Source organism: Pungitius pungitius, chromosome 1, assembly GCF_949316345.1.
Source record: "Pungitius pungitius chromosome 1, fPunPun2.1, whole genome shotgun sequence".
NCBI lineage: Eukaryota > Metazoa > Chordata > Actinopteri > Perciformes > Gasterosteidae > Pungitius > Pungitius pungitius.
In genome coordinates this window covers 32,748,259-32,768,161 of record NC_084900.1, presented here as the reverse complement: position 1 = coordinate 32,768,161, position 19,903 = coordinate 32,748,259, and the positions used below count along the sequence as shown (strand labels likewise).

The following is a 19,903-nucleotide window of genomic DNA, read 5'->3' as shown; positions in this document are numbered from 1 at the left end:
TTAATAAAGGCTTCCCAGGCCCTGGAGAGCCCTCGCGAGCAGGCTGCCTTTTTCCACTCACGTAGGAGGGGGGGGGGGGGGGGGGGGGGCAAAGCCGCTCTCCCAGCACATCAACGAGAGAACATTTAAGTTCTGCCAGTGTCTCATTGTGAGGGTGTTAGGCTTCCCAAAGGAGTAGCCTAAATGCCTACCCGCAAACATGCTCAATCTAAATTCCTTTATTCCCCTTTGCCTCCACTTTCATTTACTGTCCATTCCACCATCTGTTGGATTCAGCGGTCCTACAAAAGGCTTTGTTTCAGCAGGCTGGCAAGCTTTTTGGGACAGCAGAGTGCACACTGGGGTTCATTGCTAACTTGCTGCCATCAATAGATCTGGATCCGGCAGAGGGACGAGTGCTCGCCGACGGGCCCTTGATGAGACCGACTGGAGGCTCTGGAGGAGCTGCGGACTCACACATACACTTAAAGACGACAGCTAGCATCCTGACAGAGATTGGGAATCAAACTCTCTAAACAGGTCTATCATAAACGGGAAAGAAAAATACAAGCACAGTCAACACTATCTATCAGGAAAGGTGATTTTTTTTTCTTCTTTCAAGTAGTAAAAAATGTATAAAAGAGTAGTCTTCCTGCGTATTTTGAAAAATGAAATGCAAAGGAGTGGCATTGATTTTTGTGTTGCTCTCACTGGGCAAGCTGCTACTTAACAATGTAGTGGCCTGTAGTGATCAATTTAAAACGGTTTCAACGATTCAATAAGTCAGCGAAGGCTACACGCACAACTACTCAAGATGATGAAAAGAGCTGCAGCCGCATGACCAGACCATTAAATGTAGTCCTGTGGTGTTTTTGAACATTTGCTATTGTGTGAAAAGAGTAATGCCATTTCTTTTATACCTATATGTGTGTAGTATACTGTAAATAGCAACAGAATATTTTTGCTCTTTGGGAGACAGCAGAAGGAAATATAGTGTCGGGATGCAATTGAACAGTTTAGCCAAATGCATTAAGGCGGAGACTGATGGTCTACAACACTAGAATTTTATGGGCAGAGCGAGAGAAATATCATCTACTTCTCCATGAAAGAGATCCGACATTCGTCTCTGTAATGGAGAGGGAAAAAAATCAATTGCTTTCTAACTTAGAGGGGATTTATTACAAACAACAACAATTGTTTGTCCAAATACATTGGGGCATGTGAAGTGTGTACCAACCCACATCCTGTGATATAGGACGGGGCAGTTTGTTTTTGTGGGCTGCCGAGATCAGAAAACATGTGGTTCAACAAGCCATTCAGATTAGGCTCCCCTTCCAAAGTCACATGCAGGCAATTGAATGAAAGCGGAGTCTTGAGCTATTGGGTCTGGTTTGAGCTACTTTAATGATTGCAGAATGGTAATTGTCACCCGTAACGTAGCTAGCTATGGCACCTTTCATGCACACGCTGAGGGGGAAAAACAATTAATCGGCCTGTGCCAATGTGTTCCATGTTCTTTGTGCGCCTTTCAGCGATTTCAGCAAGTGTGTTGCACCGCAACGATATGGATTGACGTGGCACAGCAACAAGTCTTTTAAGCCTCCGCATTAAGCAAATAAGTCCACAAATATTGTATCTTTTTGAACATACAAGTAGGAGCATGTCCTCCTTCCGTTCTGTTGCAATCAGGTTGTAATAAGGCAGAGGCTCTCCAAAGTGTGTGTTTAGTTGATACCTTGCTATCAACGGAGCATCAGTACCACTGCGACAAAGCTTGGTGTCATCACATCCCAGAATCAGAGAGACAGACTTCTCTGTTCCTACACCCCTGAATCAACATATCAGCAGAGTGCTGCCTCCACAACCAACAAAAGAGATAATAATCGTCCTGGAGGCTATCTCTACTGGATCTGGAGCTTGAAGCGTTAGAGGGAAAAACTCACATTGTTTACAATTATCCAGAGGAAAGAAAGAGGATGCAAAGGAAGCCTCTCGGTGTGCGAGCGAAGAAGGCGGTTGCGATCTTCCCTGCTTTTCACCTCCTCAGACTAAACGTTCTCCCCGGCTGCACTCCACTTGATCAATGTCACCGCAGATCCAGATCTCGCCGCGTGTCAATCGGCACGCGCACGCGCTCGCCATTCGCCCGCTCGGACCCCAAGCGCAGGCATGCAGCGCAGCAAGGCCGAGCGAGCGGGGCGCGCGCGGGGTTCGAGGAGATTGAGATCTCTGTTGCGACAGCTGGACAGTTGAGAGGTTCAGATAAACAGCCTACAGTGAGGGAAGACGGGAGCCAATTGCATTCAAACAAACACTCGCCATTTGTACACTCGAGCGGACAGAAAGGGGAGGACCTGTATCTGTGGGAGAATGAGTCAGTGAACTCACAAAAGCACCATTATCTGCATGTGTCGGCGTGTTTGCGTGTGTGTGTAAGCAAAAGACAGTTGGGGCCGCGGGGGTCGCTTTAAGGAAGGGGTGGATGGGGGGGGGGGGGGGGGTGTTGTTTCAAATACTCAGCCGCTGAGTGCATCCGCAGTATTCACTCATTAAGAAATAGGTCAAGGATTCTGCATGTGTAACGACTTGTCAAAATCTCTCAGGCTAAACTGTGGTGAGTCGGGCTGCCTTAAGGGGGGGCGGGGGGGGATCCGAAGAGGAGCGGGCAGCGTGCGCCGTGCGAGTGCTGGTGGTGACACGGCGCGCGCGCACACGGAGAGGCGGCAGCAACAACAACAACAACAACACGTTCAGTGGCAAATCACGCAGTTAAAAAATGTGTTGGTAATGTCATCTTGGTTGTTGAGTGGAAGTCACTGAGCAGAAAGAGGCCGCGTGCTCGCACTGTGCCCCCCCCCCCCCCCGTAATTAACTCCGCTCCTTGTTAAGGCTCCTTCCTGTTCATCAACAGAGGACGCTCTCGAGCCACGCGCGCCAATCAGCAGAGTGCGCCGCACATACTGATGGAGGCCGACGGTGGCTGTGGTAGCTATGGCGATAGGCAGTCGTGTACAGCGGATGCTTTCGATGGAATTTCCTCGATCCGAGAGAGGCAACGTGAAATGTTTGAGATCCTGCACGATCCTGACCAAAGTATATTTATCCTGTGTTTGAAGACCGCTGAAAAACACTGCTACTAAAGAATACAAGACCGGATGATTCCCCCCCTAAGCACATGTGGATACCATAAGTCGTACGGACAGAATATCTTGCACACCGCACAGTTACACAGTAAAGCCAATTGAAAACACAGAGAGTGGCAAGGAAACATCAACCGTTGCTCCACAAAGCTGAACCTCGGTTTTTCCAGTTCAAGCAATTTCTTTCCAGTTTGGTGAGGGAAACATATTGATTGGACGAATGTGTGATGTTCTGGAGAGGCTCGCTCGGACGGCGTGCCTTCAAAGGCCTCAATTTGAGATTGATTCATCGAGCAGCACCCTGAAAATCTTTGCTTATATCCTCCCGGTTTTAAAAAAGAAGGCAAATTGCCCCGAGATGAATTACCAACAATAACTGAAGTTATATTGTGAACAGCTATCGTACGATGTTGTCTTCGAAGGACTTTAAAAGGTTACCGTCCAATTAACGTTGGACATGTTTTAACGAAGCAGTGTCCTGTGTGCCGTGTAAAATGTTGCATACAATAGCTGCTGAACAGCCAATTGGTCAGAGGTACTGATTGTGCAGCAGCATCGCCACACTCTCCGAGGATGTGTGTCCCCACCGCCCCCCCCCCCCCCCCCCACCCATTAGATTGGAGTTAATTAGGTGAATATAATCAGCATGTGATAATCAAACCAATGCTGAGTGCTGGTTTGTTCTTCCAAAGGCAGCAATTTCCACCCTGGTGGCTGCTTTGGGGTCAAACTGCTGTTTCACTTTGAGCTGGATATTAAAATAATGATGAGAGCGGGTCACGCTGCACATTCACCGAAACCATGATCTCACCAAGAAGGAACGGGTTTTGATTGCAGGAGCAGAGGGATTAATATGCTACCCGACAACCGTGGCAGATGCAAGTTATTTTCATGCAAATGTAAGGCAATTTCCTACTTAAGACAACATTTATTTTCTTTAGAGTCATTGTCACGGCTGCCTGCCGGAGCGCTGCCAGCCCGACAGAGAATGAAGATTTGTAGGCGCATCTGCTGAATTGGGACAGAGGAGGTCTAGAGCCAATCTGGGATCCTAAATTGATGCCAGTTGGCGACTGTTTTATCAGATTGTTTGAGGTTTGGTTGTTGTTGCAATTTGGGCTTTTTGGTTGTATCAGAGAGAACAAATCCAGCACGAATTTGTTAAGACGGTGGGAACTCTATCACTGACCGTTTGAAACTATTTCACGCCGCATTTATTTTTAGGCTTATAAATACAAACGTCAATACAGACAAATGTAGCAGAGTGATTGGAACAGACTCCAGGTTCACTTGTTGCAGTCCCAGACACAGATCCGGGTCTGTAGCCCACCCACAGTCACTATGATACCTCTAAAATACAGTTCCAGGTGTAATCTCAAGGGTTGTGTGAATACAAATCAAGTGGACACTATGGGAAATGCCTTTGAGGTTTTGCCCCTCAAAACCAAGGTCAGCTAATTTTAATCATTCAAAATTGTGATGGTTGGATGACTAAAAATATATATATATATATTTACTACTAGTCAACTAACTGCATTAAATAGTCCTAGAAACGATTTCACAAACACAAACCATAAGCAGCTTGTCCGTATGGCAGATGGAATCCTCTCTGTACAGATAATAGAACATCTCTAATACATGAGAATAAAGCATCAATGGTAATAGATACTGTAGCTGAAATGACCGTACCTGCATATTGTCCTAAACTGACGTTATACATTGACCGGTGTCGCATCATCACCGCCACATATACAAGTGTAATGTATATGTATATGTATACATTCACTGCATATTTACACATATTTAGTCCGGCTGCCACCTCCGCGGAGCGCGCGCAGCCTAAAAATGAAAATGCCGAAAAATGTCCGTCTGCAGTGTCGGAAATAAGCACACAATTGCCCGGCTATGTTGCTGTAGTTTGGGAGCTTAAACCAATATTTGCACATTTGAGCCGTAACGAGCGTTGACCACGACTCACCTCTTCATTGAAACTGGATATCCCGGTTGTCCTGTTCCTTCCAGCGCGGAGGCTCGTCCTCTGGCTCGTTACTGATGCGCTGGACCTCACATCCACAGTAACAATTCTTTTCTCTCTTTTTTTTTTTTTTTTTAAATGAACGAATGCTACAAAGCCTCGCTTTTCGGATAACGCTGAAACGAGCTTACATTCACTTCTTCTTCTTCTTCCAATTCCTCTAAACACATCTGTACGCAGAACCCGCGCAGCGTGCGGAGGTGGCGTCGCTCATTCAAGTATAACGTTACGTATTTAACAGGAAGCCTTTTTTTTATCGCGACGAGGGGCTGCAAATTCAGCGCAGTAAACTTCGCGGCTAGCGCTTGACCTCCTGATGCCAACCCGACTACGCCGCTTCCGCGAAACGGCACATTCCTTCAGTCCGGGCTCGAGCGTCCTCCGGGCGGCTCGCGGACACGCGGGTCACGAAGCGGCCGGGCTCGCGAGACGTGTCCGGCGGTGTGTGGTGTAGGGTTCGCAGCGCGCGCGCGCTCAGACCGACGGCGTTGCTTTCTCACGGGGCTCTGCCGTACTGACAGAGATTAGCGGCTCCATCAGTATACAGTACAGTAGGTGTGCGCGTGTGTCTGCGTGTGCGTGTGTGTGTGTACGCTGCCTGCACGCCGGCACGCTGCGCGTTTAAACCCGCCCCCCCCCCCCTCACACCCCGGCTCATTATGGCGTTAACCGTTTCCGCCCAAAGAAAAAACGATGAATAATGGATACGTGTTGGAAAAACATTCTGAAATGCAATCCCAATACAACATTAAGAAAACCATTTGAGGCACGTTTGTTAAATAAAACATAAACAACATAAAAACACCGTGGCAATTCACGATGCCCCCCCCCCGCGAACAAAAAGATTCCAAAAGTATCTAACACACTCGTTCTAATGTGAAGTTTTGATAATTCTCCGTGGGATGATTCACACGTTTAATTTGCATTTCCTTTGTAACCGACTTGATGATTTAGACCATGACTATTGACAATATAATTGACAATTGTTGCGTTGTGTATCGAACGTATCGCAAAATGTTGTAAACCGATCAGTTTGTCCGCACAGCACCTCGTTGTACCTGCACTCTCCCTCTCCAACTCGGTTTCTGCTAGAATACTGCCATCTTTAGACCAAACTGTGAACACGCTGAGCTACAGGCCTCACTCTCCATCTCCATCTTTCACTTTTTTATTCCCTTTCCCTCATTCGCGTCGGCTCACATACGTACCTAGACTTACCAATCAAACGGATTAGCACAGGACTGAGCCAACTTCAGTGAAAATAAATCCCCTCTGTTTTCAAATTGTATGAATTGCTACACATAGGTAGTTGCCGATCACCCGTGGGTGTGGATTTGAGCCTCAATAGTTGCGTCAGCCTACCGATAGTGTTGCGACGTCTCCCCTGCATTCGCCCAATGTCAACTGGGATTCGGCTCCAGACACACTTTCACCCTGAAAAGCATAAGAGGTTAAGGGATAGTGGATTGGTTGATGAATATACAGTACATACATCCTCATGTTTTCTATTACAGTTATCTTTGTCCTTGGTGGTTTGGAAAATGATGACAAAAAAAAAAAGAAAGAAAGTAGGCTATCCACATTCCCTGATGCATCAATAATGCAGAGTGGGGAAAAGGAAGCCAGTATCTGCCCTCAAAAGTATTGCAAAACTGCCAGGAGGAAGAAGATCTGGAACAACCAATGTAAGTACACTAAAAGCACAGCGTCCACTTAAAGACAGGGTCAATACCTGGAGGCTGTCCATATTGAAATGCCACCACACTACCAACCAAATGGCTGTTACTCAACCCTGGGCAGCAGGGGTAATCAAACACAGTCTTTTCCAATCCATTACTCACAGCCCTGTTTGGTACAAGCTGTGATTTGTTTGATTGCAATATAACTCAATTGATATTGAAAGAACAAGTTGCACAGAACTGTCTCCAAGATGTTCGGCCTCTTCCTGAAGACAAAACTGATACATGGCCCGGTTATCGCAGTACAACCATCGGTCACGATTGCCTGCAGAGTAGCTTTAATTATCTTCTTATAGTCATTAGTAGAAAAAGACACATGTAAAGTGTAAGAACAGCAGCTAGCCTTGAAATCATCATATGGAACGTTTGTATATCGCTACATTCATTTCTTAAACTTCCTTAAACATTTTTTTAATCTCTTTTCCAATTATGCAAAAGTATCCAGCAGGGACACATTCATACTTGCGTGCCTGTGTTTCCTGTGTTTCCTGCTCAGCTCTGGGTCTTTGCTTGGTTTCATGCAACGATGCATCGTTTGCTTATTATTATTATTACCTGACTCTTACCTGGGCTGTGTCAAGATGGGCCAGGGTAATTCACTGAGTCACTTCCACCCCCCCTGCACCTGAAGTCAAAGTACAGATTATTGGTCATTAGTGTTTAAGGAGGCCATTGGCCACTTTATATGTTTACATTTGGAATCTGACTTTTGTAGAGACCGTTTCTGTGGAGAGAAGTGAGGCAAGAAACTAATGGGATTAAAAGCCCACAGGGGGTTAGAAGGTTAAACTGCTGGAATTACGACCGCGCGATGTGCGGTACCTTCTGTTTATCTCTGAATATACGGGGCGGCAGGGAGCGTGCAAAGAGGGGGGGGGGGGGGGGATACAGAGGGGTAGATCGTGTCTGTAAGAAGATGAGTTCAGTGAGCAAATCAAACAGTGGCTAGTTGGAGGGGTGTGAACAGTAATGGGAATAAGGCTCCCAACGGTAACGTGGCGAGATGGGCGACTGCAGGGCTGTGGTTTGACCATTTGCTGATCAAAGAGATCGCACGCAGCGATTTCATCCCAAGTTGAAGGGTTTCAAAGGGGCCTCCAGTGATGCCATTAATTCTTTCCATATCTGAAGATATCGCGAGGGAATGTGGCAACCCGTCGACTCCACTGAAGCTCCATTCCCTCTCTTCTCTGACCCGTGTAAGCGATCCTTGCTCCCGGCTGGGGAGACAAAACAAATACCAGGAAACAATTAAATGAAAAAGTAAACTGTCAATGTAATGACGACATGGCATGTGATGCCTTTTATTTCTTCGCCAATGTCGAGCAGTGTCCTCGTCATCATCACCTTTTTTTTGTTTTTTTTATTAACGAAGAAGAAAAAGTAGCTGAGAACACCTTCAGATTTCTTCCTCATGGTGCTAACTAAAACTATAGAGGGTTCCTTCAGCTTTTCCATAAAAAAGGATTCACCTTGAAACCGAACATAAAAAGTAAATGGGTTGTGCTTTTATTGCGCATTTCAAGTCTTTTTTGGAACTCTTATTTCGAGAGTGACTCAAATGCAATGACATCCTCCCTCGCCCCTTACTTCCTACCGGAGATGGCATAGGCGATTGCAAGTTGGATGATATGAGAATGAAAACAATCGGCCCGAGGCTGTTAGCAGCCTACTCTATGGTGATGCTGGTCCACTTCTCACAAGACAAAACCTACATCACATCATGCGGGGGGTCAGGTTTTTGTCAATAAATTGCGACTATTTAGAGTGGCAGTCATATCAGAGTAATGATCTCGGTGAGTACGAAGAGGTTTCATGGCTGCAATTTTGTCTCTCTCTTCAGGGAGAATAGCCCACCCTGAAGTTCAAGTGAACATAATGCGTGTGATCTCTGGCCCGATACGTACGTCTCTCACTGGAGGCATCTTTTCAGCTTGTCAGGACCTGTCAACGGGAGAAACTAAATGAAAATAGCAATTAATTTCCACAGAGATGCAATCACTGGAGATGTGGTAATTGCCAGCTGCTCTGATATGTTTGCTGAGTGAGGCATTGTGCTCGATTAAAAAAAAAAAAAAATGTAAAAAAACGAAATGATTTTGTCCTTGCTCGGAGGCATTCCATGGGGTTGAAGCCTCGCGCTGTAAATCGCCCGCATCAGACTCGCGGAGGCAAATCCGACTCAGATGTCATCAGTATGGAAAACTAACACCTCCAAAATAGAAGCAGAGTGCTGGTGCGGCACAGCTGGTCCATCATGCATTGTATCAGCGCCACAATTGAGCTGTCAGAGAAGATGAATAACATTGATATTAAAAACAATTAAGTACTTGGTGCCCACAGCACTAAGTGGTTTACAGCTCTGCTTAACTATGAGGTGAGCAAATCCAAAATGCCTCACCAGAACAGGCAGACCACCGGCACAGACACGGATGCTCATGAGGATGCTAAGAAAACGGAAGGAACCAGAGAGAAAGTCCTTCCATTAGATGGTCGAGGGTTTAAATAGGTTTCTTATCAGAATAGGAATCTCAGGACAATGCTGGCTATTTAATTTCACTTGGGCTGCTCACTTTGTCTCAGCTCTTGATAAAGCATTTCTTTATAATTATACACATTTCCACACTCCCCCCCCCGCAAGGATGACCTCGTATTAAGTGGGTCTGCTTAGCCGAGCGGGGCGAACGGCGTGCATTTTCAATAAATCCTCCTCCATGCACATCTCAGAGGCCACGGGACCAAATCAGTCACCATTTAAGCAGAACCAAATTGTTTAACGCAGACATCTCCCACTCCTCCCCCATTCACAATTGTAAACGAGATAAACACACGATGCATTGTTTTGCATACTAACAAGGCACTTTGGTGACCCCCCATCGTTCGCGGCTTAAGGGGAACAGTTCCGTGACGGCGGACGACGGCGTCTTCCGACTCCGAAAACAAGGTTAGCACTTCATCCGCAGTGGGGTTTTTTTTTCCACGATGGGAGGAACTGCCTGCGTTGGTGGGATCACTGTCCCATCTCAGCTCGCGTTTTGGATAGCGGCTGCCTACAGTAGCGGGGAGTGAGCTCGCAGAACTGAAACATGAGATTTGAGGGCTTAGGAGCCCCGTTAAACAGAGAGAGAGAACAACATCGTCAGTCAGCTGCTTCCTGCAATGCAGCCAGACAAAAAGAGATGATTTGCACTGAGCCACCAGATGTTGGTGAGTGGATATCCGAAAGGACGTATTGTCAAGACTGCTGCCAATCGGACCTTTACCTCTGGACGTGAGGCAGAAATCATTGGGCTTTTTGACAGACATGGAGTTCATGCCCCCCCCCCCTCACCCTGTGTCACCTCATTTGATTTGGTTAGTTCCAAACTAAGAAAGGGGGGGGGGGGGGAGCGGTAGAGGACAAAGCAATTATATCAACCATTACAATGCCATCACGCCCGATCTCCGAGGTACGACGGGGGGGGGGGGTAGAGCTGCAAGTCAGAGGGTGAGACTGATTAGAGCTTACCAGCAGCTTGAGACCTTGCTCTGCTCCAGACAGGGATTTAGGTCTTCTTCCTTCCTGCCTGCCTGCCTGTCCATAGGGCAGCACACCATCACGATGATACCTTAATCCAGCCTGGCCTTTCACATAGGGAGGGGGGGGGTGTGGGGGGGCAGACAGCAGCTTCTCCTTATATGAAATGTAAATGGGGGGATTGAAGATGTCAATGGGGAAATGAAAGCATCACAATCTGACAGTCATTAAACCCTTTCATTATATTCTTCTTGGTGCCCGAGGCAGAATAAAAGAGAAAGACGTGGGACACAATGTAAAGACCAAAGTAAAGTAAAGACCATCTTTACTGAAACTTTCAAATGGATGCAACACGCAGATGCAAAGACACGGCAAATCTTTATTATGCCAATCATTTTCTTCCCAGTGTTCCATATGATGTGTATCCATCATCATCAGTAATTTCATGCACAATAATGCATGCTTTCACAGCTGGAGATTCTCACGTTTCTCAGTGGAATGTGAGGATTCTGACCCAGATGCCAAGAGCTTCAACTTCCTTTACGTAGATCGGAAAGCAGCTGCTATATGGCTTCTGGATACTTACAACCATTGGTTGGTTTGCCAAAAGATTTAAATTTAAATTTGATTGGTTCAAAGTTTAAATTTTTTAATAATGAATTATTCACCAATAGAATGGCTTTGAGGCACCTCCAAATGTGTCCTGTAGGAGTCCTGGGCTGTGATTATCTATAAAGATGATATTAAAAATGTAGATTTTTTCCTGAGGACTGGATCTAAAACTCCTCATCGGTCCACCCAAAGAAATGTGAGACACACCACACAACTTTCACCATATGGGTGCACTGAAATGTGCATGAAGTGAATTCTGTCACTACAAAGTGTTTCCGTTTTTAAACCTTCCCAAAACCCTGCTTCTTAAGTACACTAATCATTTATAGTTATGTAACGCATTTCACACATGCAACAGCACCATTGGAGAAGCCACAGGTATTGATCACCATTTCACACCCTATTCACCCTCTATTGCAGATCTAGTTCACCTGGGCCAGATAGGAGTTCACCGATTCCATACCTGTTTAACTACTCATGACCTTCCCTCTCGTGCTGCTAATGCAATTACACTTACCATCAATATTAAAAAGGTAGACCGACCCAAACTTAAAAAAAATAGACCAGGGAGTGGGGGACAGCAGGGTTTTAATGACAACAACAGGAAAGGTACTGAGTTGAGGGGGAGCCGAGGACAACGGTGGAATTGACTATCTCAATTTCTTACCTACGCTCAGGGGCTGAATCGCATAGATTTGTTAGTTGTTCTTGGTGGTCCGTGGGTTGTTTTAGATGAGTCCAGGGAGAAGTTTTTGATAAACAAGCGCTGCATCAATACGTCCAACTAAGTCTATTTACTCAAGCGCTGCAATTATTTGCCTACAGCTTTGAAGTATTTGAACTCGAATGTCTATTTTAGGCTATTTCTACCCATATTTCATCCTTATTATTATGTTTTGTACTTCAATGGATTCATCTGAAAGCATTCCAGATTCTGATTATTATACAAAGGTAACTTTTTGTTTTTAGTTGTGTATTTCCACACTGTTCCTCATATCTATGTTGAAATTATTTTATAGAAATATTAAAAAGGGATTTCTCTAACTCAATTACTCAAATACAGTTCATGCAGTCCAATGTTTTTATCCATAGCTGTTCGAGACACTACATGTTTTGTTTATTTTTGCGGCCAACTAAAGTATTGGGATGCAACATCAAGTTTGTTAAATAATAAGAAAACAGTCCCAACAATCAAACTGAAGATGAAAGCATTTTACAATAACTTGTTAACTAGTTCTTCCTTCTCTTTTGGAAAAATACAAAAATAATTATTGGTTTGACTTCATCATTTCATCTCCTCTCTTCATTCCTCTCTTCTTAATGCGATATAATTGTGCACACACAGTTGTTAAGAGACCATACATTTACGGTTACCATGACGACCATCACAGCACAACGCTGAAGTGACTTTTAGCTGGATTTTAATATGAATTTCTGCAATGACTCCAGCTGTTAATGGCTTCCAAATATACTCACATACAAGTCCAGGAACACTTTCTAGGAGGATGGAAGGACAATTTGCTAAAAACAAGACGACAGGGTTGTTTTTATGTCTATCCGTACCTGCTGACATTGTCACCCATCGTATCTTTGGTCATTTGCAACAAAAACCACAACAAAGAAGGTGAGCCACAACAGAGCGGCTGCTGCTGCAGACCTCGTCTTCCCCTGAACTTGTGTGAACTCTTTCTCTCTCCCTCTCCCTCTCTCTCTCTCTCTCTCTCTCTCTCTCTCCCAGGCTATGTGCTCTGCTCTCTCTAGACACCACAGCACAGAAAACTCTTCTTTCTCCCTTTCTTTGGTTTTTCTCTCCTTCTCTATGACACAGCCTTTGGTTTTCTCCTTATTCTGTGTGTGTGTGTGTGTGTGCACGCGTGTGCATGCATGTGTTTGAGAGACAGTGAGAGAAGACATCACAGTGTTCTTCCCTAGGGAGATATGACTAGCCAAACCACTCCTAGGATCTTTAGTAATCCTACTATTTTTGTGCAGCTTGCCCTCCCCCCCCCCCCGGGCATGCACACCAAACGCCGCTGGGAGTCTCCACTGGGACTTCCCTCAATAACTCCAGGAGCACAGATCCCCGCTACATTTTTAAGGATTTGTATACATTTTCATTATCATTTATTCTATGATGCAAACATGTTTGTCGAACAATTTGCGTGGTTGCAAGAACGTCCCAGCAGAAGGAAAGTAGCTGGCACGCCCACTTCCTGTGAAGTGGAAGAGCGTTTTCAGATGATTGCATGTCTCTGGCCAACTTTAGCTGAAAATGGGATCAAGCATAATCATTTTTAAGGCTAAATGATATTGTAGAAATTTTGATGCTAAATTCTGCTACAAACCTCACACCAATAGCTCGCATAACGTTACACTTGTTTTGGAGCTTGAATGAAATTGTCTGACACCGCACATACCAATAATGTAAGTCTTTTACAGGATTTTAAGTAACTAATGATAATAATGTCCCCTTGTATTACTACAAGATAACTAGTGCAACGCCTCACTGTCCCCGGTCTTTGTAGTGATGCACATTTCTCACAGAACCTTGATATGACACGCATTCAATCCATGCATGCTGTAGTGATGAATCTCCCCCATTTAGAGGCCACGAGACTCATCAATCCACCTTTTCCAGTCATGGGCCCATGTGAATGATGAACCTGGCCATGTTAAATAACACCTAGATTGCGCCTCTGTGCCCTGACGGCATGTGAAGTTTGAATGAGTTATACAGAAAAAAAATGTGAATACGACTCATTCCTGTTGGAATGTTGTGTACAAAGGTACTGCTTCGGGGGGGGGGGGGGGGGGGGCTTTACATTCTCTAAACATGCATGCTGATTGAGTCGGTCTCTGTGAGTGCACCATCTCTTTTTGTTGCTAAACACCAATTACACTCTCAGTCGGGATTTTACAAAGTGAGCGATTTTATAAACGGGGGTTGTTACGGACACCCAGTGTGTATCAGCATGACTTGTAACAGCTCTGTAAAAATGGCAGTTAAATGTTTATGAAGCACGTTTGGATCTGAAGCAGCACGGGCGACAAAATATCAGCAGCGCACAATTTGGCGTTGTTACCAGGACACAGGGAAAAAAAGGGCATTTAATTGGTCTCTATTGGGGACCAGTGGAACGCCGAAGCGCTAATCCCCCCCGGTCCATCTGAGGCGCCAGGGATATTCAAGATTTATTTGTGTGGAGTAGATAGAAAGGGCATGAATAAATGGATCCCACACTGCACCATCTTTTCCAATATCAGGGTCCCAGTGACTAACCCGGCCATTTCAAATGATGGCATCACACTACAAAGAATGGAAACCGCCCTGTGCTGACCAATAAGGATGCACTTAACCCCTAGATCTTCATTCTCGAGTCTTTTTAAACATCAGGCTTTTTCAATATGAACCCACCCTATATATATATATATATTGGGGCTCTTGGTGGTGGTCGAAGTCATAGTATTTCTTATTACCAGTTTGCACCAAGTCAGTGTTCGATTTCTGCTGAATTCTCTGCTGACAGACGGAATAAGCTGCCAGTCAGACAGTCCATCCTGTCCACCTGCAAAAAGGTTGATTTGCCTGTAAGCCGCCCAAGGCTGATTGATTCCTGAGTGAAAGCTTCAGGCACATGATTGACACCCCATGATTACTGCTCACACATGACTGCTTTTTGCCAGACTGCATTATGAGCACAGATAGAAATGCAGCTGTTGTAAAATTGGTAGGAGCCCGTTTGGTTGTCATCAAGTGTGAAAACTATTAATAAAATGATTGACCTCCATAGAATTATGTTAAGAAATGTAGTCTTATAATTGGTGTTAACTCAATGTTTACACGTATCCAACCCATCTCTGGTCAGACAAAAGCCTCTCACTCTGAGATAGGTGTTGATGTGTTTAAACTTGATGCCGCTGCTCAAAACTATGTTCTCTGGTGGCGGATGTTCTTGGGAACTGAAGGGAATTTGTCTTCCTTACCAAAAAACAGAAGCACACACAAAAAAAAAAACAATAACAAAACAGTTTATTATTTGTCCAGCAAAATCAAAGACTATTAGTTAAGATTTTACTTAATTTTAATTATTTCTTCACTTCCTTTCACAAAGTCAATTTGGACTGAGCCACGATCCGATGGAGGTAGTGTTGTTATTTATAGTCTCAGTGACGAGGGGGGGCTAAGAACTCCTAATCCAACTCAGAGCTGGATTTTGGGATAAAAATTTCCCATGAGTTGAGTTACTCTTGTGGGGGGGGGCTTGGTGTAATCTCCACTCGAATCAGGCTGTGACAATGCAGGCTCCTGTGGGCCAAAACGCTGTCTTTGTTCCCCGCCGCATGGTGCAGCTCCCAACGAGGCAAACATTAGGATTACCGCACAGCCCTCCTGAGTGTCACACACACAATGGGCTTTGCCTTATTGCGGCTCAATGTACGTTTTTAAATGTACTTTGTTAGGATTCAAAATGATTAACTTTTGACATTTGCTACAGAAAAGTCATTTAACGTGAAATCCACAAGGCTATAATCCTAATGTAGCTTGACGCTAGCTTCCCTCCGAGAGTTATAGCGCTAATGGAGCTACGACCCACTGAGACGTCGCAGAAGGAAAAAAAAGAAGAAAGAGATTTTCTTGCTGTTTGGAAAACAGTGCAGTGTGTTATAAGGTGCATAATATCTCATGTGCTTCGTCACGGATGAAAGAGGAACTATATGTCTCTTGACTGTGAAATAAACGATCCATTTCTGATGTCCCATTGCACCTCTTGCCCCATGTGGAGTAGATGAATGTAGATCATAATTGAATCACTTGCAGCCATTCTGATGGCATGCCCTTGTTTATACATCGTCATGGTGACACCGTGTACCACACAGTCCCAGAGAATTTTTGCTCGGATTGCACATTTGCGTACTGCATTTTGAATTTAGCAATTCAAAATCAATCAACATCCCTAAATCAATGTATGTGGCATTAAAAATATTTGATAACCGCAGCCCTTTTAACTCAACATGTGCGACCCTGTCCATCCGCTACTAGACATCCCCAGTTTTAAGGTTGCCAAGCAACAGCCCTTCCATGAGTGTTGTACACCGTGTCTGTTCTTCTTGTTCACACTGATGTGACCACCTGGAAGGAACAGAAGCAAATACATGTCCAAGTGATGAGAAACATTGCTTTTGGCCCTTTTTTCTTTTGCTACACTGATGTTTCAGAAACTTTTAACGATCCATAAAGAAAACATTTGATATTTGTAGCCATTTACTCACATTTGCTCTCAGTAGCCGGTACAGTTTTGTACAATTTTATATATATATATATATATATATATATAAATATCTTAAAACGTTTAATTGTATTTTATTTAGTCAAATTAAGGAAATGTTTTTAGATGAGTTTCACCAATGAAGGGAAATTTGTTTGATCAACCAACAATCAGACAATTTTCTTTAAAGAAAATCTTGGATTGTTTAAATGTATAATTTGGTACGCTGTGGTCCTTTGTGCAATGCGCTGCTGTAAAACGGCCCTTCTTTTCTCCAACGCAATGACATCGTTTGTGAATAAAAAAACAGCAAAGGTGAGTTATAAAACAATGCTTTATACATGGTATGGTATGCGCTTCATGGATACTTTCCCAGATATAAAATCCAAATTGTCAAAGACTGTCCACATGTAAGGGACATGAAGGGAGAAAGGAAACTGGGACTGAAGCACAGGTGACATCCCTTATGGTTTATACATTTCCTGAGGGAGTGAAAATAACATGACTTTATATCCTATTTATATATGAACATATGCAATATGTGGAACACTTTAACATAAATATTCCCATTAAGGATTTTGAGAAAGTCGGATCTTTTGCAGCAAAGCGTTTTGCGAGTCCTTTCAAGGAATGCATTTTGTTTTTTTCCAAATTTTCCAAATGGATGATTTGAAAATGTACTAAAGCAAGTGAGAGAAACTGTCATTTTGCAAATAATGTTAAAGCTCGGATGAAATGGACTAAATGTGCTCTCACTCCGATTGCACATTTTATCCCCAAGCACTCGAAAGAAATTCTTTAACAAATTCTTATTTAGTTTTTGAAAAAGGGACATGTCATTTATCTGAACCTTTTATCTCAAATAAAGGAATCTTTCCTTTCAAATTATCATAGGATTTTGGTTAAGAACTAACATGCAGGGCATTAAGAACAGAACCTTTAGATTAACATAATTGTGTGGGCAATTACGCTAAAAGTGTAGAGTGAGTCTTTTTCAAAGTAAGCGTGATCCTCTTTTAGGAGATTGAATTTACTAATTCAGTTACAGGCCACTATCCTCTGCAGTGGCTTTCACCCTCTTTTATGCCAAGTCAGTCACCGGGGGGGGGGAGAAGGGGTTGGGAGAGGGTGCCATGTAATTAGAGCCAGAGGGTAAACACCCATCCATTATAAACATTTCCTAGAATTAAGTGACCCTTAGACTCTGACGTATGCTACACACGGAATAGCAGTTTTGTTAAATTCTTGAATGAATAACACTATATATGATTGTTATTATTATTCAAAAAGCAAACAACGTTGCTGTCTCAGATGATTCGAACGTACGGCTCAAGTATAAAATCAAGTCCTACTGAAGTTTAAGCAACATATAGGCCCAATGATGATCCATGATTGTCCATCGGTGAGAGAATGAGATGAAAGGGGATCTTGGTTTTGTCTTGGCCTGTGTGTATGACCGCGGATCTCTCTTTAGTTTGTTCAGTGTAAAACCACATCTCTAAAATCAATCCTTTAAACTGCCTTCCCCCTTTTTCCAACATTAATGTCATTACACGTTGGGCTTTAGGACCTTAAACCGTCTGATGCAGGGCCTGAGATACCAATAAAGAAGGATTTCCCAAGATATTCTCACTCTTAACTTGTCAAATACCTCAGCTCGCAGAACCAAACCCTAACGTTTAGCAACCCCTCTAGTGTCCGTTTTTGGACGCGGCATCTATGGCGTCGTTGGATCGGTTTATGGAACTACTCTCCACCTGAGTGCATTACAGTATAAAAAAAGCAGAAGATCTGTACCGGCTTGTTGACTGTTGACCTGCAGGGCAAATCGACTTACACACCTTACCCAGAATTAGATTTTTGAAATAAAGACGTTTCAAGCTGACAAGAGAGGACTCAAGTACTCTAGAACCAGCACAACATTCCAAAAAGGTGGCAACATGCATTTTCACAAATGAAGCACTTTAACACACGCTGATCCTGATCCAAAAATGACGTTGCGACTTGTCTCCGGTTCAAATGCATTCATATCCCATTGCTTCGCGCATTAGGCTTGTAGCAATCCCGCTGAACCGCTGCGCAGCCGATGTGCCATTGAGCTTGTGACCTCCGGCGACCTCTGGCCTTCGCGGTTCACGTGACACATATCGACTGCGAGGATGAGTGCCCCCCCCCCCTGCTAACTGCACATCAGCGCGTCCGCTCACACAAAGACCGGCCCGCCTGTTATCAAAAGTCCAATCTGGATGCGACCGCAATCCATTTCCCCTCCTCGCTCGGTGTCTCCTGTGCCACTCACACGACAGCAGCTTTTCCACCTCATTTCCCTTGAGATAGCAGACGACAACGACAGGGGGGGGGGGCGGGGGGGGACACACACACACACACATCCGCAGTGACCCCCGCCTCAATCAGCGACACTTATTTGATTGAGCTCTGTGGCATGGCAAACAAGAAGGAGCCCGTGACATCGCATCCTTGTACACAGGAGGCGGAGGAGACGCTGCTCTAAGGCAACAAGGTCTAAAAGGGCATGACGGGGGTGGGGGGGGGGGGGGGGAGGGGTGAGTGTTATGCTCGGCGAGCTTTTAAAAGTCAGCCTGCGTCCAAATCCCTTGAAAGGTTCGTTTCACCCGCGATCCTCCTCCTGAAATGGCAATTTGATTTGTCCGTCGCTTAATGTACGAGAGGACACTTAATGTCATTTGAAGGCGGGTGGGGGGGGCGGTGTAGGTGGGGGAAAAGCCGGCTGAAATTATTTGAAGTAAAACGTGGTTTCCAGTTCACCCCTAGCTGACCAAAGAGGGACTGATGAAAATAAACTGAAAAGAAGGCAGGGCGCTGGAATCGAATCGAATGTGCTGTCTGAGGAACTCCGTTGTTCCTTCACAGAGTGCAGCCCTGTCTATCTGATGAGGCCAACACTCCCCTACTGCAGGGGAGTTGGCCAATAGTTACATGTTGTGGTGGGGTTTTTATTTCAGTTAGTACAGCAGGATAAGGAATCCAGTCACTCCATTACAGTCATCAGACCCAGTAATCGCAGAAAAATGAGAGCTCCTCTTCTCATAGTTTTAACAAACTATTTCCACCCTTCCTCCCTTCATGTGATTGAAAAGTGTAATGCCATGAACACATTCCACGAGAGACTGTCCAAAAATATGCACATGTTGTTCCCTTATTTTAAACTAAAGACACGCTTTTCACCCTACCCTCAGTTGGGAAAAGCAAATAATTGATTTTTGCAAACGCCACGCAGAAAGGCCTGAGCCGCCGGGCGGGTTTGACCCTAAGACGGTACCAACCACCACCACACCCGTCCTTAAACATACACTCCTTTATTACCATTAGCATACAGTTTTTTTTGTTGCTAATTTTGTATTTTTGCATCCCAGTTTTTCACCGGAAACCGATTTCTACACAGTTGCGTTTGAACACATCAAGATAAAGTTATATTTAACTGAATAGAGCCTGAATGAATCATATTGTAACTCGCTGTGACCCCCATTTTTACACTAAACAAGCAGCTGCTGCCCACCGGCTCTCCTCCTGCTGACTTCCACACAGATTTCTTATTGGGCATTATTTGGGAATTTTTCCATTTCAACAGGAAT

The 19,903-nt window shown here is 44.5% G+C and overlaps 1 protein-coding gene across 2 annotated transcripts in view; it reads right to left on the bottom strand.

Annotated features, from left to right (window-relative positions):
- plxna2 (plexin A2) overlaps nt 1-5,361 on the bottom strand; it is a 146,797-nt gene extending 141,436 nt beyond the window's left edge. Inside the window, exon 1 of one of the 2 annotated variants that reach the window (XM_062565349.1) lies at nt 5,098-5,361. The gene's annotated coding sequence lies outside the window, so the exon portion shown is untranslated. The remainder of the gene's footprint in view (nt 1-5,097) is intronic. The other variant, XM_037478430.2, reaches the window with a different exon arrangement.
- Between the last annotated feature and the right edge of the window lie 14,542 nt (nt 5,362-19,903).